Source organism: Protopterus annectens, chromosome 7.part0, assembly GCF_019279795.1.
Source record: "Protopterus annectens isolate FY-2018-M chromosome 7.part0, PAN1.0, whole genome shotgun sequence".
Taxonomy (NCBI): domain Eukaryota; kingdom Metazoa; phylum Chordata; order Ceratodontiformes; family Protopteridae; genus Protopterus; species Protopterus annectens.
Genome location: NC_056739.1, coordinates 1,429,793,048 through 1,429,811,195, shown reverse-complemented (window position 1 = coordinate 1,429,811,195; position 18,148 = coordinate 1,429,793,048). Strand labels below are relative to the sequence as shown.

Sequence of the window (18,148 nt, the reverse complement as noted above, 5' to 3'; positions counted from 1 at the left end):
TTAGCTTTCATAGCTGAGTGTGTCTTCTCATTACTATATATTTTCAAATTGACCTATTTTTCTGACTTTGGCCATCATTTACCCACCAGGCCTTGTTTTTCTCTTCTTGGTGTTTGATTTTTTGTTGTTGCTGTTTGTGTAATAGTTTAAGTTAGAGAACTATCAATCAGCCTGTTTTTAGTTAGAGGGCTTTAACTCCAGTGTTCTTGCTGTTTATTCTTCAATTTGTCTTTTAGTATACTGTTGTGGTAGTGTTACAGAGTCCATTTAGGTTAGAGGACTTATTTTTCCTTTCCTATGTGTTCTGTGTCAGGGCCCGTTTAAGTTAAAGGGCTTAGTCTTGTCTTTTTCCCCCCATGTGTATTGTGCTTTCAATAGCTTGACCCATTTAAGTTAGAGGGTCCAGCCTATAAAGAAGAGTTTTTGTTGTAGTGTTTTGTTGTTGTTTTCAACCTTTAAAATGTTGGGTAAAAAATCTAAGCCAATGGGCTTTAAAAAAATGTGAAAAGTGTTGCAAAAAATGCCCCTCAGTGATAAGCACACCCTTTGTGTCTATTGTTTTGGGGCCTTCCATCTCCAGGATTCATGCTCTATCTGCCACTTGTTTAATAATAGAGCCCTTCTGGAGTGGAAAAAATAAGTTAATCCTAAAAGGTCTTCTTAAAACTCCCTTCTCAGAGGCTTTGGAAGAAGGTACAGGTTCACCTAAATCAGAGAAGTCTGCTTCAGCTAAATCTGACAAATCAGAAAAATCTGTCAAAAGACCTTCTTCGTCTACTTCTTTGGATCCGGCATATAAAATACTCAAATTGTCTTCCTTGGATCTGAGGGTTACTGGATCAGACAAAGCTCCATCGCCTCCGACTCCTTCATGCTCGGTGCCAGTGAAGTTTGAACTAAGGAGCTGGTCCCCAACCTTGGAGTAGGTATCCCCTATTTTTAGATCTCCCATTCTTCAAAAAGCCAAATCTCCCACTTCCTTGACCCAGTCTTCTAGGAGACTTTCTGATGATGACGTGGATTGGGTGGTTACAGACACTGGCGCTGGCCAAATTACTGTTTGATCTGACCCCTAGGGCTTCGGATCCTATAATATCCACCTCCTCTGCTCCATGTCCTCCTCCGATCCAATCTCTGGCTTTGGAGTCAGAAGGTCCGGAGTTGGTATTAGTGGAACTGTCAGATCTGAGACCCACCATGGGTTGCACTGATCCGACCATAGCTTGTGTGAAGATTGGGAGAAGATGGGCAAAGGCTGCCAGCCTAGTCAAATATAATTTGATACATAATTCTATCATTTGTAAATATAAATGTAAAATACAGCCTTGTTTCTTAAATGAAAGAAAACACTGGAAAATGTGAACTTCAGGATTGTAGCAACATTGCCATCTGCTATAAGGAAAACTAAGCCAAACATTTCACATCTGTTCTTTTGAAGTTAAAATTGTGTCTTGTATACCCTTTTGATCTAAACAGTGGTGCCGAAGTGGCTGGCGGAACACATTCTTTCTATTGTCTTAACTTAAGGAATAATTGCTAGAATGTACATGTGAAATGTCTTTTATTGTTGTAGTTTCCTAAGCAGGTGTTAGATTGCTAAATAATGTAGACTTTTTGCCTGGGAACTCCAGACTAAGTGTGAAAATGATGTAATTTGTACAGTGGGAAAACCTAAGTGTCAAAATGATGTAATCTGGGAGGGCCCTAGCAGAGCTGTTTGTTAATGAGTTTAAAAACTATTGTTGAGAGAGAGACTGTAAACATTTTGATGTCGATATCCAGCTTATCAGCACTCTGCCTGTTGTCTTATGTAAGTAGTGTCTTAGAAGTATGTTTTCTTGTAGTAATAGCTAGGAACTTAGAAGAAAGTTAGACAAGTGTTTTCTGTTATATCAGAACTTTCCTACTGTATTGTTTTAAGTTTCTGTGTGATATCTGAACTCTTAGATATCACTGTGGTGTAGTAGTATTGTCTTGTGTTTTTAATTATTTATTATTAAGTATTTTTGAAGCCTTTTACCTGTGGCTGGTTTGTGTAGAGATAAGCAAGCTCTAGAGTACATTGCATATTTATAGAGTTTATTATTAGACTGAATAGTCACATTACCAATTGGATAATAACATTGAGCAGTAATAATTGGACACCCTTTTAAGGCCCTTTGGGTAGCTGATAAGTATTAGCTGGTGGTGGCAGAAATTACTACCGTATAGTCTGGGTAAAGGGGCACAGCTGGAGAATCTGTGTCAGCCTTTCTCAGGAGTGTCTGTGAAGTTGTATAAATACTTATCACAAAGTGTGTGTGTGGTGTGTCAGCTACCTGGGCAGGGACATGAATCACTGGTGGGACAGAAAGGGTACTGGAGGTTAGCTTGCCAGCTAGGCTGAGATCTAGACCCTATAGCTGTGCCAGTGGGGAGTCTTATTGGGGACCTGGAAAGCAAGGGAGCAACCAGTCCCAGGCAGACTGTGATCTCTGTGTGCACTTAAGGGAATTTGTACTTTACTGTGTGTTTGCTATCCTTCCTCTTATATGAGATGCCCTCCCTGGTGTTAATGGTGAGGATTGGGCCAGGGCATGGTCATCACAACTTGGACATCCTCTGCTCCATCGGAACTGGAGGAGTCTAGGAGCTGACACTCTCTGGTCAGGTCCGGAGGGTGAGTTGGATCAGACAGCTGTCAGATCCGACTATGCCTCTCTGGGTCTCAGCTTGGGTGAATTCAGCTCCTACCTCGGCCTCGGGTCCATTGCCCTTGACTCCGGGAGGGTGGGGCATTCAGCTTCTTTGGATCTAGGATATCCTTGGATCAGGGACAGTGGACTTTCAAGGTTATGAAGAGAGTGCTGTCTCTACAGACAGGTCTGCAATCCTGTCCAGATATTCCTCCACCCAGAGCACCAGTGCCTGTCTCTTTACCCCTGCGTCTACAAGGATGCAGAGAACCTAGGCCTCAGGATGCCCCACAGGGCACCCTCCAATCTTCCAAAACCTCCCCAGAGTACCCTTCTGAGGATATCCCTTGGAAGAGACTGTTCAAGAGGAAGAACTTAGACTCCCCTGAGGAGTCTGTCACTTCTGATATGGACCTCGATGATGCAGAAAATTCCCCCCAGTTACCTCCTGATGATGTCTCATTTGGAGACATCCTAGAAATACTTAAACAGAGAGGTGGCTAGAAGTACTCTAACCCTTCAATGGAGGAGTTCATATACCTGAAGGCTTTTGGGTCTCACCCTTCCACCTCTTGGGTGTCTCCACCTTTTCAAGAACATCTGGACCTAATTTCTTGAGAGGCGTGGGAGTCCCCAGATGCCACGGAACCTATTCCTGGGAGGCCAAGCAAGTTTATCATAGCCCCTCTGACAAAACTTTTTTAACTAAAGCAGTCCCAGTTGATGCCATGGTCATGGCGGCGGCCACTAAGAAGGAACTCTTAGAGACATCTTCTTCTGTCTATCCCCCAAACAAGGAGTCCAGGACTATTGACAGGTATGGTAAACACATTTTTTCCTCATTGGCTTTTTCTTTTAGATAGCTGAACAATCTTACCCATTTCATGAAACTGAAAAGGGATCTCCTGAAGGAGCTAGCAAATACCCTCCAAGGTTCAGTAGCTGAAAGGGCTGCTAACAAAGTATCCTCTCACCTCTCTACCTTAAATTCAGTGGTTAATGTGTCCATGAAGCTCATATCCTATGCAACTGATGGGGCAAATAGAGCATAGGGTTCTGGAATTTCCCTAAGGAGACATTCTTGGATGCACTTATGTGACTTCACGGAACCCTTTAAGCCTTCCTTTGTAAATGTCCTATTTGACAGCTCATCTTTGTTCGGGCCTAAGGTAAAAGGCACACTGACCAGGTGTGAACAGGAAGGAAAAACTCTGTCTGCCATAGGATTCCATTTTTCTATGCCTACTAGACCTTATCTCAAAGGTCAGAGAGGTAGTGGTAAAATGTGGTTCAGAAAATCACAGAGATCACTTTAGGACACACATGATGAAACTTCCTCCAGAGGCAGAGGCAGAAGTAATAATGGAAGACACAAACCTCAGGGCAGTGGGGAGCCACAAAATCAGGACATCAGAGAATTTTTCTTTGGTAGACCCTTTCAGTGCTCCTGAAAGGAAGCCCAACTGTCCAGCTCTGGAGGGAGTCGGGTGTCACTTCTCCTTGTACCCAGAAGCTTGTCGACAAATAACAAAAGACAAATGGGTACAACACATTATATCCAGAGGTTACTTCATCCCATTCTCACTTCTCGCCCCAAAGATGAAAAAAGTTCCAGATGTTCTACCCAGTCAAAAGGAATAGGCAACTCTAGAATTTCAAAAGTTGCTAGACAAGAAAGTCATCCAAAAAGTCCCCACAGACCAAGTAGGATTTGGAACTTACTCAAGATTCTTTTTAGTTCCAAAGAAAACTGAAGACTGGAGACCAATTATGGATCTCAGCATTCTAAGCAAATCAGTGAAGAAGAGCAAGTTCTGGATGGTGACAATGCAGTCAATACTCCCATTCTTGGGAAAAGACAATTGGATGTGCTCTATAGATCTCCAGGATGCGTACTACCACATTCAAATGGACAGGTGATCCAGAAGACAATTACACTTTTGGCTGGGAGCCAGTCACTACCAATTTTGAGCTCTGCCCTCTGGCTTCACTACAGCCCCCAGAGTGTTCATCAAATGTCTGGCAATAGTAGCGAATCACTTGAGATGACTAGGATTCTGGGTGTTTCCATACTTAGACGACTGGCTCTTAACCGCCACGATCAGGCATCATCTAATCAAAGTCAGAAATACAACCTTGCAACTCTGCTCCCACCAAGGCATTACTATAAACTATGAAAAATCCTCCTTGGAGCCTTCTCAGAATGTGCTTTTCATAGGAGCAGAAATAGACTCAACACAAATGATGGTGAGACTTCCACCAGATAGGGTACAATCTCTGAGGTACCAGGTGAGATATCTTTTAAGAAGGAGGAAAGCCCAAGTGAAGATGGTCCTCAAAGCTCTAGGGATCATGACATCAGCGATAGTTTTGGTCCCCCTAGCAAGTCTGCATATGAGGATTCATCAGTGGTTGCTATCCACTCAGTGGTCAATGCAAGAACTGGTGATGTCTCCAAAATAATCTTGACAGAAACTCACAAGAAGTATCTTCGATGGTGGCTACACTTCTGTCATGTGACACTAGGTTGACCGTTTGTTTTCCTCCAACCTATGGCCACGGTGACTATGGATACCTCTCAGATTGGGTGGGGGGGCATTATCTGGGAAGGATCATGAGGCTAACTTGCACATCAATGTCCTAGAGATAAGAGTGGTGCTTTTAGCATTACAATCACTCCAGTACTCTCTTCCCCTGGAAAGCATTGCACTCCAGACAGACAACATGTCAGTTGTATGGTATATAAACAAACAAGAAGGAATCAGATCTTACCCCCTTTGTCGAGAGGCCCTGAGAGTGTGGAAATGGGCTACCTTCTCCCAACATTTTCTGATACCAATGCACATCCCGAGGAAAGCCAGTGTGAGAGCAAACAGACTCAGCAGAGCGATTCTGATGTACCACAAGTGGTCTCTAAAACAGAAAGTAGAGGAAAACATTTTCTGAAAATGGGGCCAGACTCACTGTGACCTCTTTGGGACATCTGTGAATGTCAAATGCAGCAGATACTTTGCCCTCATCCCCCTTCCAGGGGAGGCACCAAGGGATGCACTTGTTCACAATTGGCCCCCGGGCCTCCTCTATGCTTTTTCTCCCTTTACACTAATTCCCAAAGTCCTTCATAGAGCCAGTTGTTTGGGAAGGGAATTGATAACTCATTGCTCCATATTGTCTGCACCAAATCTGGTTCCCCTTCCTGTGGCCCCAACTTCAGGAGAAGTCTTGGATTCTGGACCCATTTCCAGATCTTCTGACTCATGTGTCGGGGCTCTCCACCCATCTTTTCATACCCTCAAACTGACAGCATGGCTGCTCCAATTCCAATGATAGCCAGGTTTCCAACCCTCTCCTCGTGAGTTAAATACATTCTTATCTCTTCCCATAAAGCATCAAAAAGGAAGATTTATAAAATCAAATGGAAAAGATTCTGCCTATGAGCTACCAATAGCCATGTTGATCCTTTTTCTGCTCCTATTACTTTCATTCTGGACATCCTAGCAAAACATATCAATGACAGTGCAGCTGCAGCCACTATTAGAGTCCAGCTAGCAGCAATCTCCAGTTTTCATTTGGGAGATTCTGGCTCCAACATAATGTCTCATAAATTATCCAAAGCTTTTCTCAAAGGTACTATGTTATTAAGATCCACTATCAGAGACCCACCAGCACCATGGGACCTAAATTTCATTCTATCCCGCATAGTTTTTTCTCCATTTGAACCAGCATCATCTTGCAAATTAAAAATTTTGACTTGGAAAACTATTTTCTTGATAGCAGTCACTTCTGCTAGAAGGGTATCAGAGTTGCAAGCATTGTCCATAAAGCCCCCTTTTTGATTTCCATAGAGACAGTGTATTTGCAAACAAAACCCTCCTTTTTACCTAAGGTGGTTTCAGTGACAAATTTAAACCAAAGTATAGAATTACCAGTTTTCTTCCAATATTATCAAAACAAGGCAGAGTACATGTTACATCAGCTGGATGTACATAGACAGTTACAGTTTTACCTACATAGGACTGCAGAATTCCAATAATCTGATAAGTTGTTTATTTCCTTTGCAGATTCAAAGAAAGGATCACCTGTCTCTAAAGTTACACTTTAAAAATGGCTATCAGACTGTATAACTTTTATTTACAAGTCCCAAAATAAAGAACTTCTGAAGAAAGTTAAGGCCGATTCTACAAGAGCCACTGCAACTTCTTCAGCCTTTCTGGCTAAACTGCCAATTGACACCATTTGCACTGCAGCAAAATGGACTGAACCACATACCTTTATCACTCATTACAAAGTTGATTTGGCCTCCAGGAATTGAGCCTCTTTTGGATCCATGGTTCTGAGGAATATTCTCCCATGAGCAACCCAGGATGTAATGTATTACAGATGCTGTCCCAACCTGGTAAGAATGAAAGTGAGATAGGACAATATCACACAAAGAAGTTATGTACTCACCATAATGTTCCATGTGTGTTGTCCATCTTGGCTTCATTCTTGCATTCTACCCCTTCCCCCTTTCCTTTTTTATTTCTAGAAGACTGGGTCTATTTAAATTGAATTACCTTGACCTCTGTCCTTCTACAACAGCTCTGAGTACTTCCTTGGAATACATATAACTTTATATTATGGCAAACAAGACCTGGGGATGGTTCAAGTGCATGCTAGGATAGGGATTTTAGTCACGAGCTGGCAGAGGGCCTTCAGCTTGTAAAAAAAGCCAAGATGGATCCAGGGATCGGATCCGAACCCAACCTGGTAAGAATTAAGTTGAGATGTACAACACACGTGGAATGTTATGGTGAGTAAATTACTTCTTTTTTTTGCTTTCTCGGTCTGCTACTTCTTATACCCCTAACTTTCAGTCTATTTTCCACCTTATTTAACTCCACCATTTTAGAACTTTCATCACTAGTATGACCAAATATCCATTTAAACTCACCATACAGCAAAGAATCCAGCAAATGCCTAGGGTGCATACTAGTAGCATGCAAAAAAACAACAGCTGTATGCTTTCTCAATGGTTTATATTTAACAGTAATCCCTCTTTGTTTAACTCATAAGAAAATTGGAGACTATGAAAATTGTCATTCAAAACTGCAAAAAATTCCAAAAATGTTTTACATCACTTTTGCATATCAAAATTAAATCGTCTATGCATCTTTTATAACATATCACATTGTTCACATAGAACTCCACTTGATATATAAACTGTTTCTCAAATTCACCCATATACAGGATTGCATAAGTGGGTAAACAAAGCCCCCATTGCAGTTCCTTTAAGTTTCAAGAAAGTCTCACCTTCAAAACTAAAATTATTGTGGGTCAAACAAAACTCTAATAAACATAACAAATAAGATGTATGAGGGCCTTCACCCATTACCTTACCCACATCTTCCAAACCCCATCTGTGTTTTATGTTGGTATACATTGAACTTACATCAGTAGTTACCCAATAATAATCTCGAGACCACTTAACATGCTTAATTTCATTTAACAACTATTGAGTATTTATAATATGAGCTGGTACTTTATTCAAAATTTTCTTTAAGTGAAAATCCAAAAACTTACCCACATTATGTAAATAAGACCCCACACCCAAAACAATACGTCTCCCAGGAGGGTCTTGTACACTTTTATGAACCCTGGAATTGCATACATTATGGAGTTAATTGACTTCTTAATATAAAGCTAATTTATGTCACTTCTCTCCAAAAAAACCCAATCTTTCACTTTTTCAAGAATCTCATACAACTCAGTATTAAAATCTAAAGGGTTTCTAGGCAATTTTCTATACTCATCATGGACATTCAACAGATCATTGACCATTTTTAAATATTTTACTCTGTCCATAATTACCTAATTTCCACCCTTATCAGCACAGTTAAATAAAAAGGTGTTCCTAACTTTTTTTAAATACTGCAGGGCCAACCATTCATCTTTTCTAAATTATACTTTTCCTTAGAATGAAAAATATCCAAAGCACATGCACAATTTCTTTATTCAACGTTTTTTTCAAATAAATTGATGGCTAGAACATTCAGAGGGGAAACAAATTAACTTATAGTAGTAAATAAAGGCAACCCAAGTTTGCCATTTCCTGTGTTAAACCCTTCCTCCCCATTCATATTATTACAATCATGCACATCTGGTGCAGGGGAGTAGTATTTTTTGTCTGAAATAGGCTGTAACACTTTAGGCCGGATTACAGTTTATGCACAACAAATCTTAAATTATATATCTCTCATCTGTTAATGAGTTTGTTAAATATCTCTAAATTTGCCTCATATTTTTGATTCGTGGTTTTCTGGCAAATCACCAGGGATTACCTGACTCAAAGTAATGACAGATATTTGAATTTGAGACTTCATTTTATTCCAAAAATACATGCTAATGCAAAAAAATTGTCTAGCAACTTTCTAAGTATATAACATCAATATTTAAAACCTGTTTTCTCTGATTCTATTGGCTTTCATTATTTTTGGCTTTGTCTTTTTTCTTGCTCAAACAGACTGAAAGTTAACCAGATGAGGCGTACACAGTAAAGCAACTATAACTACTGAGTAGTTAAACAAGTTGTCTGTGGTTCAAAGTAACTTATCGCATGATCATTTTAGTGTACATTTGCAAGAAATACGTCAGGATTCATTGGTTAATGTGTGGTTATATGAAACAAACCAAAACTACATTATTGTGCCCATAGTTATTATTTGTACCCAAGGTACTCTCAGTCTGCCAGTGGTTAACTGTAGTTATGTTAATGTAACTGATGTCTTTGTACATCTACAATCAATCTAGAATTATTTAACTTGATGCTCAAATGATTGCCAGAGTAAAACATTAATGCATGTGTCATATTCTCCTTACAGAGCCTTTTACAAATAAAACTAGAAATATAAAATTGAACATTTAAGACCTTAAGAAAAATAATGTTACTAATGCTTTGGAAAAGTAAAATGTCAGTATAGATCATACATTCATAGATGCAGGGTTTTTTTTCCTAATGGGTTGAATTACTTTGGGGAAATTGCAACAAGCATTTTTTTTTTGTTTAGTGAGGAAGTAGCCATGCATGTAGACCTCATCTCAAGAATTTAGGTCTAAACACTTATCACCATACAAAACCAAAATTCAGAGAACTGTCCTTATATTGGAAAAGGGAAAATATATTTTTTTTCATCTGGTCATACTGTGATGTTAAAGTGTTAGGTTACTGAACATATTTGGCTTCTTGCTGTATTTGACTTCAGTATTATTATTCCTGAGAAACTACAAGTGTCTCCGAAATGCTATTCTGGTAGCTCTGTTCATCTGTTTACTTTTTCATTTATTAACTTTATATTTTGCTTCTTTAAGTATTCATTAGTTGTAGTTCTTAATTTTAATTCAGAATTCAACAGTGCCAACAAATCTTAGATTTGTACTTGAAATAATAAAATAATTTATAGAGAAGCATTTTGTTTCAATAGGTTTACTGTGTGTATGTCTGCATGTATATATGCATGTATGTACTCTCTCTCACTCTCTATATTTATATATATATATATACATATATATATATATATATATATATATATATATATATATATATATGTGTGTGTGTGTGTGTGAGTGTGTTTGTGGATGTGTGTGTGTATGTGTGTGTGTGTGTGTGTGTCCTCAAATCATTAATGGGCATTTATAGTGAAAGATTTCTGGGTATGTAAATGTTTCAGCATTGAGGAACATGAGTGTGTGCATTCATGTGGTTTATATTAGGGTAAGACTAAGGGATACATGTAGTGTGTCAGATGTGATTTGATGTAAGTAAAATATGTTGGATTGTCTTATGCAGCAGTTGCATTACAGACATTTTTGGGATAGGGTTTCAGGCACTGGTAGTGCTTGTTTTCCATTTGTAAACTTTTTTAAAAATGTTTTTGATATTTGGTAGGTTTACTTTTTGGAAAACTGACAAAAGACTACTTGTCATTTGATGCTTGTGTATACTAGTAGATTGCCCTGAACCAATACATATATGTGTATACATATACACACGCACACTCACACACACACACACACACACACATATATATATATATATATATATATATATATATATATATATATATATATATATATGTTAGCAATCTGTGTCTTCCCTATCACAACATTTAGACCAAGAGTGAAGTCAAGTTAGGGTTATCAAACAGACAAAAATCTCTGGGGGATTTACCTTGAACCCCAGTTTTACCCAAAACATGCTCAGAGGCACTTAGTTTGGGTCTGTCAATCGCTTTTTTATAGAAAGAAGCCTGTAATCAACCCTACCTCATCCCCACTTATAAACCATTACTTTCATGAAGCTCCTTGGTCTTGGCCAGGAAAAATCAATTAAACCAGCACCACCAGATGACATATCTGTTTTCTGCCACCAAGATAAACATGAGAGGGCACTGCCCTTTTACTCCCAAAGTCCTTAAGCACATACATAGTTATTCTGAGAAGCAGCTAGGGTTTTGTCTTTTATGACACAGAAGAGCCTTATTAATTTTCAGTAGCTGTAGTGAATAACACAAGATATAATAGGATAAGACCCTTCCAGGCAAGTAATACTTCACATACGCTCTGACAAAAGCATCAACAACTACACAGAACCACAGACAATAAGCCTCTTACCACATTAAAGTGATTCAGCACTCTTATATGGTCATAAACACAGGATTAGGGTAAAATGGCTTTGAGTTATGGGGCAAAATATTAACATTGTTGTTTGCGTTTATTAGGATATAGGGATAATTTGAATTTTTGTTATACTTAACTAATCATATACAACAGAGCTCTTCTCTGCTCTCCAGTACTTTTTATTGCTAGACTACTTTCTGTTATGCATTAAAAGTCAAGAACTTTGTGCTTACTGTCTTTGTATTCTGTTATTCAATTATTACACTGAATTAAATTATAATGTATGATGCACACATCTTTGTGGTGTTCCTGATGCAGTGCACAGCTAAAATTCATAATGAGATTTGATAAGTTTGTGTTACTTGTACTTCATGCAAAATGCATCAAACTGCACAGTTCATGTGGATTAAGCAATAAACATTTTCATAAACAAAACTTAATACTGGTTAGCAAATAATGTTCACATCTGAATCTGTTCTTTTTGTAAATTATCTAATGATATTTTTTTCCATTGTTCATAGGTTCACATGTAAGTTCTGTACTAGCTGCCTTAGTGGGCCATTTTAAGCCTAGCCAATTTCCCACTGGTGCTTGAATTAACCAATCCCATTTGGTGTTAGACTGGCCTTAACTCTTCCTGTGGTTGATCTTTAGAAAATATAAGGGGACCCATGCATGGGATATAGCATTTAAGAGTAGTACAGGAGGCAGTCCTGGGGTATGTTTTCCATTACATATTCATAGATCTAAGTTGTGTTTGAATATGGACTACGTTTTTTTTTTTTTTTTTTTTTTTTTAACATGGACGTGGAATTGATTAACTTATGAGCAGTGGATCCATCAGTATTACAGCAGAGGGTGCCTTGTATACCAGACATAGCTCTGCTCTTAGCAGTCTGTAGTATACTGAATACAGTAACAGGACTTTGAGTTGGTCCATATAAAACATACTGTCTAGACTTTGTATCTTTTTAGCAAGGCACCTCTGTGGATGTTCCAGTTGTTGAACATGTCTAGGCAGATACATTCCAATGGTGGCATTATATTCAATGATTGAATTAATGAGGGTTAATTAAAGTGGAACAATAACATCTCTACATCTACTCACAATCCTTTTTTTATAAGCTGAGCAATACAGAAGGACTTTCATATGACAATTGACACACACCGGTCAAACTTTTGTCCCAGTGAGACTCAAACATACAAAAATTAAAAAGTGCCAATTGAATAGTTGTAAGCAATACACTAAAGCAATACATTTTTAAAACTACCAGAAAATAGGACAAAATAAACCAAATAAACTGAGTTTATTAAAAACTGTACAGCATGTTTTTTTCTTTAAAATGAGAAATACTTATTCATAAAGTACAGTTTTGTACCTACCATAAATGTAGATGTTCGAAGATCCACATTGCTGCAGTCCTTACACTTGGGTAGTCCGCTGTCCTCGGTCGGCCCAACTATCAAAGTATAAGGCTGACGTCGGTCAAGGCGCATTTGACTGACATCAGGACGTCAGGGTACAAATGCGTATGACCGACGTCATATCCTCAGTCTTTTCTTGCCCCAGATGTCAGAAGACCCTAGAAATAAAGGTCAAAACCAAAAGACAGCAAACCAACAACCAACCATCCTAGCACTAATAATATGTACAATATATACAATATACACTCTATTTACAACCCAACCCACACAACCGTCTCCAAGAGGGGAAGGAGGGAGGGTAAATTGGACTGCAGCAATGTGGATCTTCGAACATCTACATTTATGGTAGGTACAAAACTGTACTATGTTCTTCATCTCACATTGCTGCAGTCCTTACACTTGGGTAGAATCCCAAAGCAGAGGTAAGGGAGGATGGCTAAACTATAAGGAAGCAGGAGCTGCCAAAATGCCTTGCAAAACAGCAGTGGCAAAACCAGCCCTGGATTTAGAGTAAAGTGGAAGGTGATAATGCCTAGAGAAAGTATGCACTAAACTCCAAGTAGCTGCCTCCAAAATATCCTTAGTTGCCACCCCCCTCAAAAAAGCTGTCGAAGTGGCAGTAGCCCTAGTGGAATGAGGCCTAATCCCAGCTGGAATTTCCTTGCCATGATGGGAATAACAGAAAGCAATGCAAAACCCAATCCACTTAGAAATAGTTTGTTTTGACACAGGCTTGCCCTGAGAACTCAAAGCAAAAGAAACAAATAACTGCTGAGACTGCCTGAACCCCTTAGTTCTGTCAAAATAATATTGCAACTGCCTGTGTACATCTAAAGTGTGCAAAATCTTCTCCCCCTTACTTTGGGGATTTGCATAAAAAGTAGGCAAATGAATAGTTTGGTTTAAAGCCACACTAGAAACCACTTTAGGCATAAAGGAAGGATTAGTACGTAAAGATACCCTATCCTTATGGAAAATTAAGAAAGGCTCAACCGCCATAAGGGCCTGTAACTCAGAAACCCTTCTTGCAGAGGTAATAGCCAACAAAAAAGCAGTCTTCCATGATAAAAACTTTAACTCAGCAGTAGCTGCAGGCTCAAAAGGTTGTAGAGTGAGTTTCTCCAACACAAAATTGAGATCCCAAGCAGGCGTAGGAGCTCTTCGTGGGGGTCTTATATTCTTTGCCCCTCTAAGAAATTGCTTGAACAAAGGATGAGAAAACAATGGTGGGTCACAATCATAGTGAGCTGAAATTGCTGCAGCATGAACCTTAATAGAAGAGAAGGACAAACCTTTGTCCAGTAACTCAGTAAGATATTGAAGAGCCACACTTAAATTAGGCTCGGAAATATCAAAATCCTTTGCTGCACTCCAAAAGAAAAATCTCTTCCATTTATCTGCGTACACTTTCCTTGTACTAGGCCTTCTAGCTTCCAAAATAACATTCAAAACTTGCTGTGGAAGTGGAGGCCCACTGACTCAAAACAGAATATGCCAGGCTGTTAGGTGCAGAGAGTGAAGCTTGACATTGAGCAAATGACTGTCCTCCTGAGACAACAGGTGTGGAATCGAAGGTAAAGGCCATGGAGGTTTCCGTACCAGGCTTCTCAGTAATGGGTACCAATGCTGTCGAGGCCAATCTGGAGCTATCAAAATCATCCTTGGCTTGTCTTGTCTGGCCTTCAGTAGTACCTTTGGGAGGAGAGGCAGAGGTGGAAAGGCATACACATGAAGATTGCTCCAATTGAAAGAAAGAGCATCCACTTTCCAAGCTGTGGGATGAAACCTTTTGTGCAAAACTTTGGCAGCTGGTGGTTTAGTGGAGAAGTGAACAGATCTATGTCTGGAGTTCCCCATGACACTGTCAATTTCTGAAATACATGAGGATCCAATTTCCACTCGTGGGGATCCATAATTTGTCTGCTCAACACATCTGCTAAGGAGTTCTGTGCTCCTGGCAGAAACCTTGCCTGAAGATTTAGCTGTAAACTGAGAGCAGTCTCCCACAAAATCATTGCTTGCCTGCAGAGGGATAAGAATGTGTTCCGCCTTGCTTGTTGATGTACCACATGACAGTTGTGTTGTCTGTTAGAATCAACACCTGCCCTGGAAGAAGTAAATCCTTGAAAGCTATTAATGCAAACTGGACTGCTAACATCTCTTTCAAGTTGATATGTAGATGCTGTAGTCTGGCAGGCCACTTGTCTTGTATCCACTTTCCATTCAGATGAGCTCCCCAAGCTATGTCTGAGGCATCTGTCGTTAGAATCTGACTCGCCTCTGGCCGGGTCACAGAGAGTCCCTTGTTTAGGTGACATTCCTGAGCCCACCACAAAAATTCCTTTTGAATGCAAGGTATTATTTGAATGACAGTGTCCAAATCCTGGCAGTGCTGTGTCCATACATTTTGAGATACCATTGCAGCTTCCTCATATGCAGTTTGGCATTGGGAAGCACCAGAATACAAGATGCCATGAACCCCAAGGCTTGAAGGACTGTCCTTGCAGTCAGCCTGGACAGATGAGACAACTGATGAAAGTAAAGGGAAAGATTCTTTTGTTTGTCCGGGGTCAAAAGGCCATCTGGGATGCTGTATTCAGTCTCACACCCAGAAAGCACATGTCCTGAGAGGGTACTAGACTGGACTTTATTTCGTTCACAGAATACCCCAGGCATCTTAGCACTGCTATCACATAGTGTAAATGATGAAGAAGTTCGTCCTTTCCTTGAGCCAGAATCAGGCAATCGTCCAAGTAAGGATAAATCTGTATTCCTTTTAACCTGAGGAAAGCTATCACTGGAGCCAGAACTTTCGTGAACACTCTGGGCGCAGTAGATAAGCCAAAGGGCAATGCAGAGAACTGATAATGAGAATTCCCAGCTCGAAAACGCAGATACTTCCTGCAACTCAGTCTGATAGGAACATGAAGATAAGCCTCCTTGAGATCTAAAGTTACCATCCAATGATCTTTGCCCAGCAGGGGTAAAAGCTGCTGTAATGTCAACATTTTGAACTTGGGAATGTCCAGATAAGTGTTGAGGATAGATAGGTCCAAAATTGGTCTCCACGTGTTCCCTTTCTTTGGTACTAGGAACAGGCGAGAATAAAATCCTAGGCCCACCTCTGGCATAGGGACTGGCTGAATGGCCCCTATTTGGAGTAACAGAGAAATTTGCTTGTGAGCCTCTATTCTTTGTGGAGGAGGAACATCTGGCATGCCTTTGAAAGGAGGCAAGGTATGGAAATAAAACCTGTAACCGTGGTGTATGATATCCAATACCCATCTGTCTTGGGTAATTAAACTCCAATTTTCTTTGAAAAGTGCCAACCTTCCTCCCAAAGGTGCTGCCAGGCGAGAAGGCTCTGGCAGCTGAAAAGGTAGGTCATTGGGTCTGTTTACGAAAGGACTGACCCCTGCCCTCACCCGAAGACTGTGCAGGAGAACTCCCTGTCCTAGGCCTGAAAGAGCCCTGAACTCTGCCCCTACCACGTCTAGCTCTACCCCTAGACTGGGAATCATAAGAAGGATACGTCCACCCTTTAGCAGGCCAATTTCTACTAAACTTTGGAGGCTGAACCTGCAAAAAATCTTTAACAGTCTGCATAGACTTAGCCTTGTCTTCCATTTTCTTTAAAACTGACTCAACAGGAGAACCAAACAACACATCAGATTGTAAAGGAGCATCTAAAATCCTTGTTTTAACATGGTCAGATAAATTCTGATCCCTCAGCCAGGCATGCCTGCGAATAACTGACCCAGTAGCAGCCACCCTAGACGAGGCCTGTACAGCATCAAAACCACATTGCAAAGAATGCTTACCCACCTGTTCAGAAACATGAACTAAATCTTGCAACTCTTTACAATCAATACCTTCCACCAGAGCATCAACCTTAGACTTCAATTGTGAAAGGAGATAATTTTGGTATTTCAACATGTGAAACTGGCAATTCAAGGCCCTCATAGCTAGAGTGGAGGAAGTATAAACTTTCTTTCCCCATCTATCCAAAGCCCTGGCCTCTTTATCAGAAGGAACCGGATTCTTGACAACAGAAGCCTTAACACCTTTAGGCCCCTGACTAACAGTTTCTGGGTCCGCCCTAGGACTCTTAAAAAGATACTTATAAGCTTCAGGCACCCTGTAATACCTATCCGGTTTAACAGGAACAGGAGGCAAAGAATCAGGATTAAGAGAAGCCTCTGAAAAAACATCTTCTACCACATCCAAAACAGGAGGTATAGCCAAAGGCCTATGCTGGGGTAAAAACAAAAACTCCCTAAGCCTTTTCCTGGAATCAGAGAAGTCCTGACCTTCCCACTTAAAATGTTCCCTCATGGAATGAAGAGTTTCTGAAAATGAAAAATCCTCAGGAGGAGAAGCTGAAGGAGTAGAATCATCCACCTCAGAATCAGAATAAGGAGAATACTCCTGCAAGTCTTCAGCCGAAGACTCTGACACATCCGAAGCCTGGTCAAAACTCCCTAACTCAGGCTCCACCCTAGGCCTCTTATCAGGAGGGGGCAAGGAACCCCTAATCAAAGTAATCAAATCTTCTGCCATTTTAAGCATATGCTTCTTGGGCACAGTTCCAGAAGAACTAGGGGTGACACCAACCGAAGCTAAACCTGGCCTGCCTCTGGGAGAAGCCTTGGAAACAGAAGGAGAGGGCCTAACCACCTTAGGAAGAGAGGGTAGTATAGTAGCCTGAGAAGCTCCTTCAGCCTGACCTGCCTCCTGAGAGGCCACATCCAGCAACAACAAAGTCTCTCCCTGGGAACCCAAAGAAATCTCCGGTGGAACCACCGGCTCCACCAACACCTCTAAAGAACCGGCGTCCGGTATGGACGGTTCTTCAAGCCTAGGCTTAATTGTTTTGTCCTTGCGCTTCTTCGAGGAAGCGGGCGTCGGAGCATCCGACGGCATTTTATAATTGCACCGCTTCCCGAAGACTAACCTGGCACAATCTAACCTTCTCTTTATAGTGCGTTTATTGAATCTAGCACAAGAGCGGCACCCAACAACGTTGTGCTCAGGCCCTAAACAAGGAATACACAAAGTATGATAATCTCTATGCGGTATTTGTTTCCCACAATAAATACAATTATTCACTTTTTCTGACATCTGGTAAACCACTGAGGCAAGAAAAAACTAAAATATTCCCCAACGGGGTACTTAGCCAACTTTGAGTCAGTCTGAAACTCCGGAATCGAAAAATTTCAGAACGCCAACCGGCACTTGCAAAGCTGCTTCTGCATCGGACCATGCGGCAAAAAAGACTGAGGATATGACGTCGGTCATGTGCATTTGTACCCTGACGTCCTGATGTCAGTCAAATGCGCCTTGACAGATGTCAGCCTTATACTTTGATAGTCGGGCCGACCGAGGACAGCGGA

General features: G+C 40.5%; 1 long non-coding RNA gene across 4 annotated transcripts in view; it reads right to left on the bottom strand.

Moving 5' to 3' along the window:
* The window catches only part of LOC122807069, an 844,116-nt gene that overhangs the window by 381,328 nt on the left and 444,640 nt on the right, over positions 1-18,148 (bottom strand). The gene's annotated exons all lie outside the window — the stretch shown is intronic.